This window comes from Miscanthus floridulus, chromosome 7, assembly GCF_019320115.1.
Source record: "Miscanthus floridulus cultivar M001 chromosome 7, ASM1932011v1, whole genome shotgun sequence".
Classification (NCBI taxonomy): Eukaryota; Viridiplantae; Streptophyta; class Magnoliopsida; order Poales; family Poaceae; genus Miscanthus; species Miscanthus floridulus.
In genome coordinates, this window is record NC_089586.1 from 108834643 (window position 1) to 108855564 (window position 20922).

General features: G+C 42.2%; 1 pseudogene; it reads left to right on the plus strand.

The window, feature by feature from the left end:
* The first annotated feature begins 1717 nt into the window (after positions 1-1717).
* Positions 1718-9669, plus strand: LOC136467520 (lysine-specific demethylase JMJ706-like; annotated as a pseudogene).
* The last annotated feature ends 11253 nt before the right edge of the window (positions 9670-20922 follow it).

Below are 20922 nucleotides of genomic sequence, written 5' to 3' on the forward strand. Positions count from 1 at the left end.
TCCTACCTGAAACAGTCTTCCTATCTGCAGCGTTTTCCTACATGTGGATGAGGTGAGCCTAGAAGCTACCCTCACGTATGAGTAAACACATGTGCGTATATAGGGGCAAGGTTAGATTGAACTCAAAGTCAAATGTACTACGCCATTAACATCAAAAGCTGCCTTCTGGAGTATTAATTTTCTTCTCTATAGATGGGCTGGCCAATGCAACTTGACGGAGCAGGAGGTGGCCAAAAAAAAAAGTGAATCGAAAAACATGAATTTTGAATGGTTTTGAATGATTCAATAGTATTCTGTGAGAAAGAATAAGCTAAAACAAGCTGAAACAACCCACCACCTGACCAACCGAACGCGTTCAACATATCAAGCGGGGCAGGGCAGAGATGCCACTTTTCTCCCCCACTTATTCAAAGCATGGAATCTTTCCTTATTTTACAGGGACAATCCCTACTCCAAGCAACTGCTCTGTGGTGCGGTACTTTCCTCTAATCAAGGCCGCCGTGCTTTAGAATTTGCTGGTACAGTTCAGTCATTCAGTGGTAGAAAATACATTTTTTTTTGCTACCATAGTAATATTTATTATTGAGATATCTCTAGTATTGAGTTATATTTTGTTCTGTTTATCTGGCAGCTTCACTATGTCTGATACTTCATGCCTCAAGCTTTACAGCGCAGGTGAATTTGGTCAGTTTGCTGCCTGCCTCGCTTGTGCCGTTGTGCAGCTGCCACGGTAATTTTGGTTCATCCAAACGAGCAGGAATCACGAATATTGTGTAAAAGTCAGGTATCACGAATTCCCAAACGTGATGGCAATGGACGCGCGGATTCGCTGCCGACAAGCCGGTTTTCGGCCAGGGCGGCCGCGATGCTGCTCCGCCGAAATGTGCTTCGCCAGTTGTGTGTTAAAGGCATCATCGGCGCGCGCGCACCACGAAAAAAGAAGGAACGAAATCGACCAAAAGTTCCCCTCAAACTCAAATAACGAGCATGTGGGGGAAAAAACAACGTGCTGGGGAAGGTAACAAGATGCTTCGCTTCATCTTTTATATCCCAGTCTGAAAAGTCGCCTGCCTGTGCTTAAAACAGGCGATTTCACACGGTCTCATTATTAATCCCGTGTACTCTAGTGAACAAATGACGTTAACAGGGCTAATCTCCGTGCTAATCGCAACCTGATGTTCTAGAGAGTTCCAGCTGGAAGGTTAGAGCCCTAACGCCTAATAACGGATGCTAAGAAAAGGACCCGAATCTATGTGTTGGCACGCAGGATGTGCGCGCTGTAAATCACATCTCTCTAGCGGGGAAATCTCTTACAATTTTAATAATGCTATAAAATCGGATCGCTCTAGCCCTGACCGTATACAGCATGTTATATTGGTAAATCACAGGATGTGCACTGTAAATCACATCTCTTTAGCGGCAAATCTCTAACAATTTTATAATGGTAAAAAAATCGCATTGCGCTGGCCGTATGGTTATGTCACAAGACAATCGCTGACACTTCTGGAGCCATACTCGGACAGTCCAACAACTTGTACACCATACATTACCTGATGGAGGGCAGAGCAGTAATTGGTGCTGGGGAAGAAGACGGCCCCGTGACGACGGCCTGCCACCCCAACTACCCCATAATCCGCATATTAGCTTGTGGCGCGGTTGGATCAGCGAGGTCCAAGCGCTATCCGCGTCCGGCGGTACAGGTAGTTATCGCTTATTAAATACCACCCGCACTTTTCCTTTCCTCTCCTTTCATCCCTCCGTCCGCCTCTTTCGGTCTTTCCTCCTGCTGCCTCCTCGTCGCTCCTTCGCTCCTCCGCCGCTCGCCGGAGCACCGCCGCGGGCGCTTCCTCCTTCGCCTTGGCCCCGAAGCCTACGCAGGCTCCGCAGTCTACGCCGCGGCGGAGTTCGGGAGTCGCTTCCGTACGTTCGAGACGCGGCGGATCGGACTCGCAGGGGCGGGCGCGGATCGGAGCGCGCGGGGACGCCGGTAGCGGCCACCGCAGGGGAATGTGGGTCCCCGTTTGAGGAGGTCTCGGGCCTGGAAGCTGCGGCGAGATGAGACGGTGAGCGATCTGAGGTTCTGTGGATTGCTAATCGTGAATTGGTGAGCGGGTGCACCCGCACTGTGGGTGGTTGGGTTTGTTTGAGAGGACGCGGTCTCGTCGTTTTCTATGGGATTTGCGCAGTGAAATTTCGGGAACTGTTTGATTCGTCAGAATTGGCTTGGCCTTGTGGATTCGGCTCATGTTTTTACCAGGATTTTTTTCTTCTTCTGATTATTAGTATTATTTTGCTTGTTTTGAGTCATACGATTCTATTCACCTCGAATTGGGAGTGTTTTTTTGATAATAAACTAACCCTGCAATTCCGGCGGTTTGTAGTCGAAATCTGTTCTAATCCTTCCTTAATTTTGTATTTCCCCTTCAAATTATGATTTGCCGGACTGTTTGGTAAACTGGACTGTAGTGCCTGCATATGCGGGGTCTAATTTGGTGAGTTCCCGCGCTCGCCTGATTCCATGAGTTCTGTAGCAGTTCGCTCAACTCGTAGTTTCGCGTGGTGTCGCGTAATTCTCTTACTATTCGCGCGCCTGTTTCTTTCTGGGCGACGAATTTGCTTCAGATAATCAAACGTTTATTTATTGTAGAACTGAGCCTAATGTGGCAAACAATTAATTTCGTGGTTAGTTTTGAGGTGTTTCTTAATTCGAACTGTTCCATAGATTTGGCCATTTTCGGGAAAGGATTTGACCACTTCAGTTGCTATTTTTGCCTGTGTTTCTGCTATTCTACGACAATAGGTTTGATATGATGTGATTTGCGGGCTATAACCCTAGTGCTTCTTAATATGAACTCTTTTATTTATGTGAACTGATCTTTAGGTGATCTGAGAAGTAATTTTGAACTATATGGATATGGATGCATTTCTATATTTTGTGATTGAGATGGTGCACAGCTGTTGGATTCTCTGTATCAACAGGAGAGTTTGACTTTTTTTAGCATGCTACCACGTGTATTCTGGGTATTACCTGCGTGGCTACTGGTTACAGTGGCTTTTATTGCGGGAACAAATTTAGTGAGCTTGCCTTTTGTAGAATTCAGCCCCGGCTTTTAGGCATATAGACTGGTGTGGAAAAGTAAGCACAATTGACACATGTTCATAATTACTTATTTACATTAGTTCGATTAGACGCTTCCTTTTGGGTTGTGATATTCTGTTTACATCAGCTGAGACAAACTTTTCAAGCTATGCCCACTTCACTTTAGTTTGGCATCTTCCATTACAATATGCCATTTCTAGCTATAATTTAGTAATGAAATGTGTATACAGTGCTCTAACAGGATGAGTAATTGCTTCTTCTTGTGTGCTCAGATTAAGGAGACCGGTTCTCTTGAGCTGGGGACTGCAAAGTATAAGTGGCTTCAGTCATTGCGTTCAGGGTGTTTAGATCAAGGGACCAATGCCTCCAGGATAATGGCAGGGAAGGATGGAGTTACTCTGAAATCTGTGTCATACGGGGCAAGATTGCGCAGGAGTTGTGATGCGTCACTGAGAGAGGGAGGGTCCATGAGAAATCCATTCTCGAAACACAGAGTAAAGAAGTTTGATCTATCTAGCCTAGATTGGATTGATGAGATTCCAGATTGCCCTGTATTTTCTCCATCAACCCAGGAGTTTGAGGATCCTATGGTTTATCTCAGCAAAATTGCCCCTGTGGCTGCAAAATATGGTAATAGTTGTTCTCTGTATCCTTTTCCTTTGTTGATTATAGTCTTCTAGCTAGGTAACAAGGTCAAGTGTTGATAATGATGATAGACAGAGAACTAATGGTTGACAGATGTAGTTGCATGAAAACGACATGAAGAAATTAGCAATGAGAGTTGCTATACTTACACACTGGTGACTCTTTTGTCCCTAAACTACTAAATTATCTCAGGTGGCGAATTGTTCAAGTGTAGGGACCTACCGAGATAATTGTGAAGTTTAGATACCTAAGTATTGCCACCTTGCATGTTTTGGCATCTCGGAAGCAATTTTTGCTAGCAACCTTTCTGAGATGTGCCCCCATAAATCTTGTTCTTTAAACAATGCACTCAGATCTTAATCATACAGCCCCTTTGTTTACGGTAGTATGTATTCATAATCTTCATCAGTGTGCGCCATAAATAATGGTTTTTCGAGTTCCATGTGCCTGCTGAAAAAAAAGATGAACCAATGCTCACACATGGATTTTTAAGTTTCTGTGAATATTGTGTTGTTGTGACCATGTGCAATTACCCAGGTATATGCAAGATCATTTCACCGATCTCTGCTTCGGTACCTGCGGGCACTGTACTAATGAAGGAATTAGGTGGGCTTAAGTTTACGACCAGAGTTCAGCCTCTCCGTCTTGCTGAATGGTCCAAGGATGACAAGTTTGCCTTCTTCATGAGTGGAAGGTTTGTATGGCCATTCATATTGCATAGTGCATGATATGCGATTTTAATTGTTTGCAGTGCATAACATGGTAGTACAAATTATCAGAAAGTACACATTTCGGGAGTTCGAGAAGATGGCAAATAAAGAATTTGTACGAAGATACTCCAGTGCTGCTTGTCTTCCATCAAGGTATATGGAAGAGGAGTTTTGGCATGAGATAGCTTTTGGCAAGATGGAGTCTGTTGAGTATGCATGTGATATCGATGGTAGTGCATTTTCTTCTTCTTCTTCTAATGACCAGCTTGGGAGAAGCAAATGGAACTTGAAGGTACTTATTTTGTGTCCCAGTTTCTACAGGCATTTATGTGCTTCTTAATTTCACGCAACGCCTAAAACTTATCTTGCACTGCTTTACCTATTTTGCCGTATTGGTTGCATATAATCTGCTGATATTCTGTGTTATGACTCAGCTCAAAACTTGTCTTCAAGCGATATACGTGATGAATTTATCTTTAATCATTCCATAGTAGGGACCAGTCTAAAATAGTGAATGTAGTCTGTCTAATTTGTATGAGTATTTGGTAAACAATGGGCACATTCTTCTACTCAAGAAATCCACATTCCTTCTATTGTTTCTTCGTCAAGGTTTCTAACCCTGATATTTTTATGATCATCTGGTGATCTTATGATCATTTCTGGCAATGATGATGGTATCATAAAGTATTTTTGTCCGTGCTTTGATCCAGAGATTCTCACGGTTGCCGAACTCTACACTACGTCTTCTCAGAGCTGCAGTTCCAGTGAGTAGATCGCACTGATGAATTTCCATCCTGCCTTTTTCAGTTACTTACATTTCATATATTTTCAGGGAATAACAGATCCAATGCTGTATATTGGGATGCTCTTTAGTATGTTTGCCTGGCATGTGGAAGATCATTACCTGTACAGGTGAATGATCTATGGGAATTTTTATCCATACAGCCACTTGAGGGGAACTGTTTATCTATACCACCAAGCTAGTCAATGACATGTGGAGTCTGATCCTACATGTCATTTTTTTTAGGGAATGATCCTACATGTCATTGACACAGGCTGATGGTATAGATAAAATGCACATCTCAAGTGGTGGCATAAATGAAAATACTCCCACTATCTATATTTTTTTTGTCATTATTCTTTGCACGATACTGCTCGTTGACACTTCTGTCATTCTCATGTGAATTATCATTTTGCCAGTATTAACTATCACCACTGTGGAGCCTCAAAAACATGGTACGGTATTCCAGGAAGTGCTGCTTCTGATTTTGAGAAAGTGGTACGTGAGCATGTATATGATCACGAAATTTTATCAGGTGAAGGGGAAAGTGCAGCATTTGATGTTCTTTTGGGGAAGACTACAATCTTCCCACCTAATATTTTGCTGGATCATCATGTTCCAGTCTATAGAGCCGTACAGAAACCTGGAGAGTTTGTTGTAACATTTCCCCGAGCTTATCATTCTGGTTTCAGCCATGGTAGGATCTCTTATGCAATTACCTGCAGTCATCTACTTTCTGTAACTATTCAACATCTTGAATCTTCTATTTTATTTTATGATTTATTGAAAACCATTGAACAAATGTCAGGTTTCAATTGTGGCGAGGCAGTAAATTTTGCTACAAGCGAATGGTTTCCTCTAGGAGCAGTTGCTAGTCAACGTTATGCACTTCTGAAGAGGATACCAGTATTACCTTATGAGGAGCTTCTTTGTAAAGAAACAACATTTTTTACTAATGAGTTTTCCATGTCTGATCACGGAGATGTAGCATTAACTGGAGACACACATATACAGAGCTCTATGAAGGCCCCCTTTGTGCAGTTGATGCGGTTCCAACACCGTGTTCGTTGGTCACTTGCGAAAATGGGTGCTCGTACACGCTATAAAGCAGACATTGACGCCACAGTTCTCTGTGGAATATGCAAACGTGACTGCTATATAGCTCACATTATGTGTAACTGCAGAGCCGATGCAATTTGCCTTTGTCATGGTAAGGTCGTTTTGCACTTATTACAGATTACAGATATTTGCTTCATTTGTGATTATCTTATTTACTTATTTACCTTGTTTTGAAGAGGAAGAAATTAGGAAGTGCTCTTGCCACTGTGATCGTGTTATTTTTGTGAGGAAAGACATCTTTGAACTGGAGGAACTATCAAAGAAGTTTGAGGAAATTGGGATATTGGATGAAGTAGGAAAACAAATGTCTCAAAGTGATGGCTCTAGCACGCATCCTTATTTGTCCAATGGCATTGACCACAATGCTAAATACTTCCCATATTGCAAGATCCTAATTGATACATCCCCTGAACTTCATACCTTGTCAGAGGTAGATGTTCTTGGATATGATCTGAATAAGCCATATCCTACATTATCAACAATAACTTCTGCACATGGACCCCAGGAGTATTCTACACAAAGTGATGTATGATGCCTGCCTTCTCTACTTCTGTTTTTCTGTGTATTATTTGGGTAACTTAAAACTTTTATGTAACTTTATTTTTGCAGGAGTGTACTAGTTCTAACCGAAGAACATTCTCTAGCTCATGTCCAGAGAATGGAATGATTAATGTTTATCCTTTATGCACTGATCAAGCATTGGCTGCTCAGGATACTGATGATTCTGACTGTGAGGTATTTAGAGTTAAGAGACGATCTGGCATAATTCCAGAGAAAAGATGTTCAGAAGATGTAACAGTAAATTTAACTGAGAATCAGGTACTTTTACTTTGTGATTTTGCTTAGTTTAACTGCTCCTCCTCCATTTAAGAGTGGATGGCTCTGCAGTATGTTTGTTAAACTTTGACAAATAATGATTGGATTGGTCATGTGATGTTAACTGTCGTACTAAGGGAGGTCAGACAACATGGTTTGAAATTGGAATAGGAGGTCACAACAAAAGTACGGCTATAAGAATATTAGGGGTACAATATATAAGATGTTTGCTTGATTTCCAGGATCAAATGTCCCTTCCTATTTCTGTCCAAAAAAAAAACATGCCCCTTTCTATGATGATGGACTCACTCAACTAATATAACTCAAATCTAATCTAACATATCCAAGAACTGGGTTTGTTGTAAGTGAACTGACTACAACTAGAATTCTTGTTCATGTTGGATCTCGACTTCTTGTTCCTCCTGGACATCTTGCTATCCGCTAGCATTGGACTCTGGTGCCTGCACATCTGTGCCGCCCTTGCCATGCTATTTCACACTGTTGCGTCATTGCTGCAGCTCCTTTGTGAACCCAAGTCCATAACTTTACAGCCCTTCCTGACAAGCAGCTCACCTCTGAGCTGCAGGACCTATCTAACTCAACTTCTTGTTCTTCAACATCCTTTTTTTTATTTCAACTTTTTATTCTTCTTGGACACTTTGCTACCTGCTAGTATTGAATTCCTGCACCTCTATGAATCTATGATTGTGCTGCAGAACGCAAATACGTTGCTGCTAAACCTGCTGTGAAGGGTCCTCGTCCACACGACCACAATAGTAATAATCATGAGTAGGGCATACCTTAACACATAAGTTACCTATATTTGAATGAAGGGTTATTATTATTTTAATTAATTAAGTTGTTGAGACAGGATGTTGTATTGAACTTAAACAATCGACCTGGAACAGTTTCTGGGCCTGTTTGTTTTAGCTTTGGATTCTTAAAAGCTAGCTGCATATTGCAGGTTGTTAAAAGCTTTATTCTTTAAATCTGTAAGCTGGTGGGATGCATCTTGTGGATCGTGGTGTAAAAAGGGTTGGGTTCTAACAATCTACTTTTAAAATACACCCTGATTATTTTAGCTTCAGCTTTTAGAACTAGAATCTAAAATTCAAAGCTAAATCAAATAGGCCCTTAGTTGTGCTAGTATTTTTGGAACCTTATTTCCTGAGTTGTATATAATTATCTTTAACATAAAAGAATCATCATTTTATACCAATCCTTTAACCTATTTGATGTATCCCAAAGTTTTTTTTTATGCATGATAAAGTTGTGGACAGGCTTAAACAGGTTTGACTCTAACCTGCTATGGAGATTGGCTAATCAAAATCTATGCTACTGCACGTGAAGACTCTCCTAGTTTCTAAGCTTCATTTAAAAACTATTAGCAAAATGATCACTAAACCTAAACAATGGATTAAGGAGCTTAATTCCCTAATAAAAGACATAATAAACAATCAAACATGGAGAGACTTTACACAACAATAACTTCTCAGAACTAGCAATTAAACCAATTTACTTAACAGGACGTTTTTAATGAATGGTTAGATAAATGCACAACCTTTTTTCAGAACTTTCAGTATTTACCTTAACTCATGCCGCCTACTCTTTTACTAATGGCTTACTCATTGTTTGTTTTGCTAGGCTTTAAGACGGTTAAAGAAAGCCCGCTCAGATGACAGACAAGAGAAGAACACAACAGAAGTATCCTGTGGTACAAGAAGTGTCAATCTGGGTGCTGAATCGCATTGTCTTGACTCCATTTCTGGAAATACAGATAACTTCAGTCAATCGAAGCAAACTAAAAATGAGGATAGATCAGCTAGATGCAAAAATTGTGCAAGACGAAGTTGCTTTCAGCCAGAAATCTATCGGTTGCAGTTACCTATCTCCATCTGTAGATCTTGGGCCAAAACGCTTGAAAATTCGTGGCCCATCCTTCCCAAGCACTGTTTCTGAAGTGGAAATATCTTATAGGTTCCAGGAGGACAGTGACTTGGCTAGTCAGCACACTCAATGAATTATGCTGCTATTGGTGCTAACTGCTAACATCAATCGTAACTTCTGGAAGATTAAAGCTCATTTTCATTGGATGGTTCAGGTACTGATTTTTTCTACAGGTCTCCAATGGAGGTACTGTTATGGCTGGATTTTATGATTCTATTGCCAGGTCACCTATGTGGCATGGGACCTGAAAGCTGTAGGCAGGCAATTTTTCTGATGATCGGTAGCTGTATATCTTCACTTATTTCCTTTCTTTGTAGGTTTTCCACTGTGAAGAGGTTAGTCTACTACTTTTAACAATTTCTTTCATTCTTTTTCCACCACAGATACACCTGTACCTAGAATGTTTTAATAGATCCTCATACGAAATGGACATTGTACATTTTTTTTAACGTGTCAGTCTTTGCTCTTTTTTATAATCTGGAATCATTTGCATTTTCTTATTCCTGTGCCATTGTTGGTACTGGTACATTTGTCCCCAGATGTGTTGATAACTTTGATATGTTAATAAAACGATTGATGCTGACAGGAATTCACTACCACTGACTGTCATGTTGCATATGCAACAAAATAGATGCTTTGTGATAATGTTGAAGCGCATGCAAATGCTCGAATCAATCATGTTCTATAGAAAGTGGATATAACAGAAGGAATAAAGGAGCAACTCAGTCTCAACTCCTTGCTGTTAGATCCTGATCTACTGAAATCTGTCATATAAAATTTACTCTCTTGTAAGTTCAGGATATAATATTTGGTTAGACAATTATTTTAATTTCATTATTGTTGGAAAACCGGGGTTTCCAGCAAGTAGGACACGAAAGGCCTTCGCCCAGCCGGATGCCCTGGGCGAAGGTATGAGAAGTGGAAGGTGGGCCCAAGCTCAATTAGAGTTTCATAAATGTATTCGTCCACCACCCCTCCTACAGAATTTGCTCCCCTTTTTATAGGGCACTGCTTACTAATGCGCCGCATTACAGCTTTACCCTGGACAGCTGTGTTACATTCCCGTTATATCCGTGTGCTAATACAAGCCGCCCGGGGTAGTTCGGGTATCCTCTTCTTTAACTGTCTTTGCTTATTGGGCCGCTACCGTGAGTCCGTCTGTGGCTCACGGCCTAGCACCGCCGCGTCGCGAAAGCTTCCCTGGCTCCTAGAACCTCTGCCTGAGGTGCCTTCTCCAGGGCCTTCGCATCGACGCCTGGACCATAGCCTCTGTCTGTATTGCCTTCGCGTTCGGCTTCGGCCGCATTCGGGCGCCTTCGCCGTGGCTTCTGGACCTTCGCCGAGGGCGACCATACGGGCAGAGGTTCCCATCTTTTTTCCTGCACAACGCTCACAGAACTTTGTTAGTCGTTAGTTCTTAATGCCACTGCGGGCCTAGGAGTCTCCGCGACTCATAACTGTGCCCTAACAATTATATATTTGGTTGGTTAGCTAAGTAGGTAATTTTGACTTATCCCCTAGGTAGCTTCTATTTGTAGAATGAATTCGTCCATTCTAATTCTCGATAATACTTTAGGTAGTCTAGGTAGAACTAACTTGCTGTTTCCTGTCTCATTGCTTTTACAAAATTCTGCAAACTAGGCATTATATACTTCATATCATTGGCTTTGCATAACGTATTAAATTACTGAGTCCTGGTGGGACAAGGACAATAGCCAGTGCTGGGTTTCTTACTTCCACTTACCCACGGACCATCATTCTGCTCCACCTGTTGACAAACTGAACTTCTTGACGAGGGCATAAAAGAGCCATTACTCTACAGTCTGGTGTGATTTTTTGCACGACTATCGCACTTTACCTCGGTAAAGAGGCTAGCCCTTCACTAAAAACTCATGATGGGGTTCATATGGAAAGATTTGATATCTTTCTCGCTTTGCGTATTCACTTTTCATTCTTTTGTGCATGTTCTCAAAAAATACATGTTATCAAATCATCGCATGTCTTTAAAGACAAGTAAAAAAGAAAGAGGGATTCTCTTTGCTGCCACTCTCACATGTCGATGATGATTAAACGCTGAGTGCTGAACTGCTGACTGAAGCTTTGCCGTGACCCCAAGAAGACTGCACTTGTGCTTGTCCTGTTTTCTATTCGGCTATCATGTCAGCCTCATCTGATGATAGGTGCAGCATTAAGGCGAAGATATGCTTCACAGTAACTGTAAGTGCGCCTAAGATGCCTTTATTTGGTTTCATGTCATCTCTTATTTATGAACCTTGTTCAAAGACAAATGTTCCATATCCTAATTAGGAAACGACCGTGGTTTTCAGTGTCTAGGCTAATTGCAGGAAACAATCTTCTGATGGAATCTAGAAATTGCATTATTGTCCGCACATTAGGCACTTCCGAGTACACTGCTGTGTCCAACTAATAATATAAAAGGGCAAAAAACGATCCTATTTGGATCTTTCCCACACAGTTGCCACCATGGTCTGGTCATAGTCTAAAACTCTTAAATGTCCCAAGACTTTTAGGACGAAGTACCATCCGCCACTTTTGCCATGTGCTTATTGTCCAACATGCTAATAACTCAAGCTAGGCATTTTGCTCTTATAGTCTTAGTTCCACCAAAATCTAAACTTTGGTAATATAAAAAAGAAGATTCTCCGTCACATCAAACTTGCGGTATATGCATGAAGTATTAAATGTTGACGAAATCAAAAACTAATTGCACAGTTTAGTTATACTTTACGAGACGAACGTTTTGAGCCTAATTAGTCAACGATGGGACAATTATTACAAATACAAAAGAAATGCTACAGTGTACTACAATAATCTGCAGTGAATCAGCACGACGCCGACTTGGGCGAACTAAACGCGGCCCTGGTATGGTGTAAAATGGAGTGGGCCTGTCGAGTCATGCCTTTGGCCTCCCAGTTTCCCTTTGCACGCACCTCTGCCAGAAAGTGATGAAAACGGTGCGGATATTTTCTGATCATATTCGAAACCGAATCCGTTTAGAGGGGTTGGGATCTGTTCGTATCCGAGTCCGGATATCCAATATTCGATACCGTATCCGTGTCCAAATACTCAAATCATATATTTATGATGTCGATATCTAATCGTATCCTATCCGACATAGTTGACACTATCCGTATTCGAATTCGAATCCGAAAAAAATATGAAAATAAATATAATATCAGTGATATCCATCTTATCCGATCCGTTTTCATCCCTACTGCCAGATGACGCTTCATTCCAATATTTTCTGCACCGCTGTGGCCTGTGGGCTCGTGGCCTGGCTTCAGCATAGGTCCATGACCATGCTATGCACGCAAGCACAGCAGTGTACACTGATGCATGTATGGCTGCGTTTAGTTCCTTAAAAAAGTTTCCCCAAAAGTGCTAGCTATCACATCAAATTTTGCGATATATGTATGAAGCATTAAATATAGACAAAAAAACTAATTACACAGTTTAGTTGAAAATCGCGAGATGAACGTCTTAAGCCTAATTAGTCCATAATTAAACACTAATTATTAAATAAAAACAAAAATACTACAGGAGCTAAATTCTTAAATTTTACGAACTAAACACAGCCAAAGCCTCTGCCTCAGCCTGGCCATGAGTGGATATCAAAATCCTCAACCAGGGCCTTGTTCACTTTATAAATTTTTTGAACCCGATAAATAGTACCACTTTCATCTTGTTTAGCAAATATTGTTCAATCGTGGACCAACTAGGCTCAAAAGATTCATCTCGTGATTTTCAACTAAACTGTATAATTAGTTATTTTTTTATCTATATTTAATACTCCATACAGGCGGCTAAAAATTAATGTGATGAAGAGAGAATGAAAAAACTTAAAATTTAGATGACATCTAAACAAGGCCAGATGTGACCACACTCTGGAAGGAGACAAACCATTAAATGGCACAAAGTTCAAGGACAGCTCGTTCCACTGGTACATAAAACTAATAAAACTACTGTGTATCGCTGGGTTGCGGCCTGTTTCAGCCTATTGGGGTGTTTGATTTGCTGGATTAAATTTTAGTCCATGTCATATCGGACGTTTGGATATTATTTAGGAGAACTAAATATGAGTTAATTATAAAACTAATTACACGGATAGAGATTAATTTTCAAGACGAATTTATTAAGCCTAATTAATCCATCATTAGCACATATTTACTGTAGCACAACATTGTCAAATCATGGACTAATTAGGCTTAAAAAATTCGTCTCGCAAATTAGCCACAATCTGTGCAATTAGTTATTTTTTTCGTCTATATTTAATACTTCATACATGTGTCCAAACATTCGATGGGACAGGGACTAAAATTTTCCTGTAGGAACCAAACACCCCCTCAATAGTACATTGAAATAAGCTGAAATAAACGAGACAAATTGAGCCGAACAGGTACCTGCTCACTGCTCAGTACCATGGACCAAATCCTGGTATACATACACCATGGAAGTTCATGCACGGTACTGGTATAGTATCCGATTCACACGCGTAAGGACTGTAACTCCTGAGGTACTGTTTGGTTGGACTGGTTTGGCGTGGGATCCGATCACCAGTGTCAACGAATCACTTTGCATTATGTTTGGTTGTGGTGTGCTGCTATCCGTGCGAAACGACTTTTGGTTCGCCCATTTAGTCTCGTTTGTATTGGGTCTAGGATTAATATGAGCATTAGTTACGGTTCTAAATTTTATAGGTGCTAAATGCCCTTTTTATTCTCATCGGTAACACTAATTGAGATTGAAAGCCACTCTTTAGTCCTGGTTGGTAACATCAACTGAGACTAAAGGGTGACCTTTTAGTTTCGGTTGGTCTCACCAATCCGGATTAAAGGTCTTCCATCCAGGACTAAAGGTTCTCGTGGGTAAACTCAAAAGGAGAGCGCTCAGGACTATGTCACATGTGGTGTACAGTTGAGTTGGTAAGGAAGCTACGCATATTTAAACTATTTTTTTAGTTTCGAGGATGGGCTTTAATTAGTCCCGGTTGCGTGACCCGAGATTAAAGGTCTCTGATCCGCAATACCGGTTGGAAAATCGGGAATAAATCCAGTTCCCAATCAATATTGAAACCCATCCGTGTACCAGTGACTACTGTGCAAACGAATACGGGCCAGTAGAATCACGATTACGCTCCTCATCCAGCGGAATCAGATGATGCTACGAAACCCATCAGTGTACTACCGACTACTGTGCAAACGAATACGGGCTAGTAGAATCACGACTACGCTCCTCATCTAGCGGAATCAGATAATGCTAGGGCATGGAGCGACGATGTGTTATTAAACGCCGTTACTTAATTGGTGAACCAAGCAAATCATGTAATCACTTATTCAATTTCTGATACCCGGCAACTTGATTCCTATACGTCTGCGTTACTGATCCTACTACCAAACAGCACAGAGTTCTGCAGGCTGGTTTAGGTCTGAAGTTCTGCACGACCAAAGAATTAAACTCCGTAGTCAGCTTGTGCAGAAACGCTGCAGAAACTGAGGAACTAGGAGATAGACTGCAATTCACGTGCATGACTCAGCCTGAACCGATCTAATTTAGAGTATATATGCAGCCTTGCCGTACCACTACCACCCCTATTAGCTCGCCTATATGTTTTGAAAAAAGAAAACAGATGCTTCTTGTCATCTCATGCTAGGTCTAAGTGTCTAAATACACGTCCACTGGTTAGTCACCCAAATCCTGCTTAAACAAAATACCCATTGGTCTAAGAAGATCAGGCTTTCTAATATAGTAATGATTATACAATCATGCCCCTTGTGGGCATCATCGCCTTATCTTATTCCTACTTACTAGATCAAATCGGATTTGTTCCGTAGTGCCTTCTATTGTCAGTTCATGAATTGTTTAATGCAGTACTGGTAGTAGTAATATACCCTCGCGGCATATTGTGTCGCCCTTTGACTGATAATCAGTCATTTCTCCATGTCAACGTCACGGATTAAGTTATTCATCTTGTCTGTGCATGAAATCCGGTATCCTGATTTCTCTAATCCCCGCAATAGTTGCTTGGATGCCCTAGGTATGAGTGTTAGCTACTGTCAGCACGATGGGTTTAAAAACAAAACAAAACTGCCACGGTGCACTGTACCTGCAGCAGCACCAGCCCTAAGGATGGCAACGGGATGTACCGGTCGGAACGTTCTCTTCCCCGCTACGGAGAATTCATCCCGTCCCCGTCCCCGTTAACTGTCGATATAGATTCTTGCCCATCCCCGTACCCGTCGGGCATCGGTCGGGTAACAGATACCCGATGGGTGTTGCATACCCGATAAACAAGGATACTTGGGGTCGCAGCTTTGCAGTCGGAGACATTTCTTCTTCACCCGGGTATAAGTGTCGGAGTCTCGGAGATGCCGAGGAGAAGGAACGAGGTTACGAGGAGGACGGGCAAAGGTGGCAAAGAGACCGAACTGAGGAAGCGAGGGGCACGAGCGCTCGTGAGGCAGGCGTGCTTATGCTGCTGGCGGAGATGGTGAGGAAAAATTGAACTAGGGTTCCTAGAACACACAAACTATATATATGATTGTTCAGATTTGGGCCAAAATACCTATGTTGAGCTTCTTTGGGCCTAATACTCGCATGACAGCTCAAATAGTCGGGTTCCCCAACGGGTAACAGGGACAGGTAAACAGGGAACGTTTCCGTACCCGATATACCCGTCAGAGATGGATTCTTGCCCATTTAGATGCCCGCGGGTAAAGATGTGATCCCATCCCCGCCCCCTAATGGATCAAATACCCATCGGGAATCGGGGCCCGTTGCCATCTTTAACCAGCACCGGTATATATATTAGGAAGGGAGGGCTGAATCTGAATGGTAGACGAATTCAGTAATCCCGCCCCTACCCCATGAGTGACGGTGGGTGCGATTTTGACTGTCGGTAGCTGGATCGGGACACGGACAGTGGGGTTCCCGGCGGGATGTGGCCATATGATGGGTGGGGTTGGCGCCGACCGGCCAACCGGACACGAGGCATGCACCGCATGGTGATGGAGGCAGGCATCATTTACCAGAGGCGCTGGCAACCCGCTCCTTGGGCGTTATGTGTGTGACTGACTCTAGCCCTGGGCATTCGGTATTACTGAACCGAACCGAACCGAACCGATTCATTGGTTCTTCGGTACTTTGGTTAACAGGGACATCGGTACCGATCGGTTCTTCCGAAGAATCGGTACCGACCGAATTCGGTTTCGGCTAGTTCGGTTCGGTTCCGGTTTCGACCGAACTAACCGAACCAAGGCGCAGTGCAGCGCAGGGACTCCTGTAGGCCGCAGGCGGCCAGGCGCAGCGTAGGTTCCTCGATTTTTTTGGTTCCACAGGTGGAGAACTGGACGGGAACTGGAGACGGCCCGGGGAACTCTTAAGGAGAAGTAAACGAGGCTCGGTTCCTCGGTTTTTTCGGTTAACCGAGGGGAGGAACCGAATTAACCGAACAAAGTTCGGTTCCTACGAAATGAGAACCGAACAGGGAACCGAGATTTTGATTCTCGATAAATTTAGTTCGGTTCTCGATTTTTTCGGTTCGGTTCTCAGTAAAATTTGTCCGGGGCTAACTGACTCCACCTCACCACAATTTACAGGCAGCTCCGTCCGAGAGGGGCGCGGCTAGCTGTTGGTCTTGCCGCTGCTGCTGCTGTCCCCATCCGTGCACATGCCGTGATGCCGGGGATTGTTCTTATGTTACCGCTGCTACGACTTTGTTAAGCAATGGCAATGCGTGCATGTCTCCCTGCCGCAGACTTTGCACACGTCACGCGGAAAAGGGGTTGGGGAATCGCTCTCGCTCGAGGCCTTGTTTCCTCCATAGGTATACTCTCAGTAACATTGATGTTTGACACGTATACGAAGTATTAAATATAGACTTAAAAATAATTAATTGCACATATCATGACTAATCTGTGAGACGAAATTTTAAGCCTAATTAGTCTATGATTCGACGCCGTGGTGTTACCGTAAACATGTGCTAATGACACATTAATTAGGCTTAATAAATTCGTCTCGCGGATTACTAAGAACTTATGTAATTTGTTTTATTATTACTATTCAAATACTCTCATGTGATATTCGATGTGACATCCCTAAACTTTACTCTCTGAATTTAAACACCAGCTTAGTTTCAGTGTCAACAAACAGTTGGTCACGTCGATTCGAAGGAGATGTTCGTTACTGTCGTAAGGTTTCTGATCTAGAACAGCACCAAACTGTGTGCCATGTTTATGCTATCCTGGCTAGTACTCCCTTCGTCCGGTAAAAAATACAACTATAAGATACATGTCAATAAAAGTACTTTATATTTGACTAAATTGCTAGTGAATACTATTCATATTTACAGCTACAAAATAATTTATTATAAAAATACATTTCGTAATTAATCTAATGATGTTTATTTAATATCATAAATATTGATACTTTTTATCTATAATTGATCAAACTTGAGTACTAAATCATCACACTTTACGTACGGAGTAGTACTTAAATCCACACTGTACGTACGGAGTAGTACTTAAATCGGGTAACAGTACATGTATGCATATGCATGCCTGTTCACCAGCTAGGTGTGTTTGGTCTTGTCCATATGACTAGGAGTAAAGTAAGTAGGAATGCTAGTATGAGCAGCACATGCACGTCCTGGATAAAATCGATTAATAGTAGAAGCAAGTCATCTATCTGAAACTTGATTAAGTTGGTGTTTAGATCCTGTGACTAAAATTTAGGAAGTATGTCGAGAGGATATTGTATGAGGTATTTGGATACTAATAAAAAACAAATTACATAATTCGTCAGTACTCCACGAGACGATTTTTTAAGCCTAATTAACCCGTCATTAGCACATGTTTACTGTAGCACCACATTGTCAAATCATGGACTAATTAGGCTTAAAAGATTCATCTCGCAAATTAGCCATAAACTATGCATTAGTTTCATAATTAGTCTATATTTAATACTCCATACATGTGTCCAATCATTCGATGAAACAGCGACTAAAATTTAGAAGGGCAACCAAAACACCACCTAAAAGTGTGCATCTCAGTGCAGTTTCAGTTTTTTTCCCCTTTCGTTCAATTTCTCCAAACCCGTCGTCATGTCTGCCTGTCACTACACATCTAGCTAGCTTTAAGGGGTGTATGGATCCGGCTACTAAAATTTAGGAGGTGTGTCGGAAGGATGTTGCATAGGGTGTTCAGATACTAATAAAAAAAATAAATTACATAATCCGTCAGTGCTCCACGAGATAAAATTTTAAGCTTAATTAATCTGTCATTAGCACATGTTTACTGTAGCAAAATATTATCAAATCATGGACTAATTAGGCTTACAAGATTCGTCTCGTAAATTAGTCACAAACTATGTAATTAGTTTCGTAATTAGTCTATATTTAATACTCCATGTATATGTCAAACATCCGATGGGACAGTGACTAAAATTTAGGAGGGGCAACCAAACACCCCTTTAATTGCTGCACAGTTTGTCTTGTGCTTTCCTCCGGTGGTCGTAGCTCCTGATCCCTAGCTACCGGCGTGGTGCCCTCCCGCTCGTTTATCCCAAATGCACCCGTTGACGTCACGTTACTGGTCGCATGCCGGAGGAATGTTACAGGCCTGTTTAGTTGGTTGGTTCGTATCGTTGCTGGTTCGTGAAGAAGTACTGCTGACTGATTTGTGTGAGAGAAAAATACTATTCTGACTGAAAATTTACGATCATTTATGATAAGCCACAGCCAACGAAGAGGGTTGAATTCGGCACCTGGTACACGCACTTGGGTTTGGAGATCTCTCTTCTTCTTGGCCCTCCTCTCTATTTAAGTCCTGCTGGAAAATTGAAGCCGCCCCAAGCGGTAAACAAATCCGCGCAGGATCGCGATACGGCAGATTCTCATCTCAGTTTACCGTCCTCTGTAGTAGTATTAATTTGCCATGCCAGCGTTGCAGATGCTTGTGTTCGTGTGTGTACTTTTAACCATTCAGGAGCACGACTTACCGACAGTGAGGTGCTTTTTCTCGCGCCGCAGCAGCGTTTAGGTCTTGTTTGCAGCCGCGTTTAGGTCTTGTTTACATGCAGGGTTTAAAGTTTCGAGGTGTCATATCAGGTGTTATATAGAATATTCGGATACTAATAAAAAAATAAATTACAGAGTCTGTCAATACTCCACGAGACGAATTTGTTAAGTCTAATTAACCCATCATTAGCATATGTGTACTGTAGCACCACATTATCAAATCATGGACTAATTAAACTTAAAAAATATGTTTCGAAAATTAATCATAAATTATATAATTAGTTATTTTTTAATCTATATTTAATACTCTATACATATGCTAAAACATTCGATGAAACGGGGAGTAAATTTTAGACAAGAAAGTAACCAAGGCCTTAATCGGTCTCTCGCTGCCGCACCCTGTCTGGTATCGATCGATGTCAATCGGTCGAATGGACGAACGCGCACATGTCAATTTCTGACACGCGCATTTGCTGCGGCTGCATCCGCCATGTGGCCGCGAAGATTCCACGCACGCTCAGGGTCAGGGGCAGGCTCCGTCGATGTTGAAAAATGTATGTACTGTAGCCGCATGTGATGTGAGTTGCAATTCCAACTGGGAATGACTTCGTTTGCGTGCCTGCTGTATTTTGAGTTCGTTTGGCACTATGATCGAGGGACGGAGTATACGTGCTTATCGTTGGTCGTTGCCAAGTACTCCAGTGCACACCTACGGCTGAAATGGAGATCGATGTGAGAAACTACAGAAACATCGGGAGGACAAACCAACACAGCCATCAAGCGGTCGAGAACAAGGATAATGAAGTGCGCAGGAATGCAGGATACTTACTACTCCTACATGTAAGATGCATTAATTAGAGGAGCACGCTGGTCAAAGAAAGTAGAAAGAGACCCAAACCGTTTAGGTCCTATCTAGATGGATTAAGGCTAACTGTCACCCATGATTAAATAGACTAGAGTATCCTTTCACTTTTTCTCTCTCCTTCTCGTAAGGTCTCTCCCGCACATTCTTTTCTCATGTGGCGGAGGGCGGTGTGTGTGTGTGGGGGGGGGCGGCCCCCATGGGAGGCAAAGTACGTGGAGGTTGTGGGAGCCAGAGATGAAACTACATGGCGTGGAGGCAGGTGCCGTGATAGAAGACAAACTGCAATGGAAGGACCTAGCCAAGTGAATCGACACAGCACCAAAGTTCCATAAGCTATCTGTTGCTGATCGAGCACCAGTCATGACAGATCGATGAGGGACAGGCGGATCGACGCCTGAGCGAACGAGGCAACCTCCTCAGTGTGGGGTGTTGCACACAGTCTCCATTAGGAGACACTATGGCAGTACCGATGAGGGAATGCGGACGGGTCTATCGAGGAGAGAGAGAGATTGTACATTACATGATAAAAGTTAGGGTACAATAGACATTTTTAAAAGGGTCTATGGATGGCTAGAGGAGGGATAAATAGCCTAATAAAATTTTGTACAAGCTTAAAACACTAGGCAAAATATTAGTACAAGAGATGGTCCTAGTAGCCTCTACTTTGCATAGCCTACACAATACAAAGAAATCCTCCACACAGGTCTAGTTGCGAGAACAAGTAATTAAGCACTCAAACAAGCAAGCAACTAGAACTACAACCTTCGGCTAAAAAACCTAGAACTACTACCTAGCAACTGGTAAGCGAACAAGAAGAGCAACGACTACACTACTCACTTGGGCTAACAGGGGTAAAGCTAGTGAAAATGGGAGGAGGTGCACAACTTCATCATGAATACAGTGATC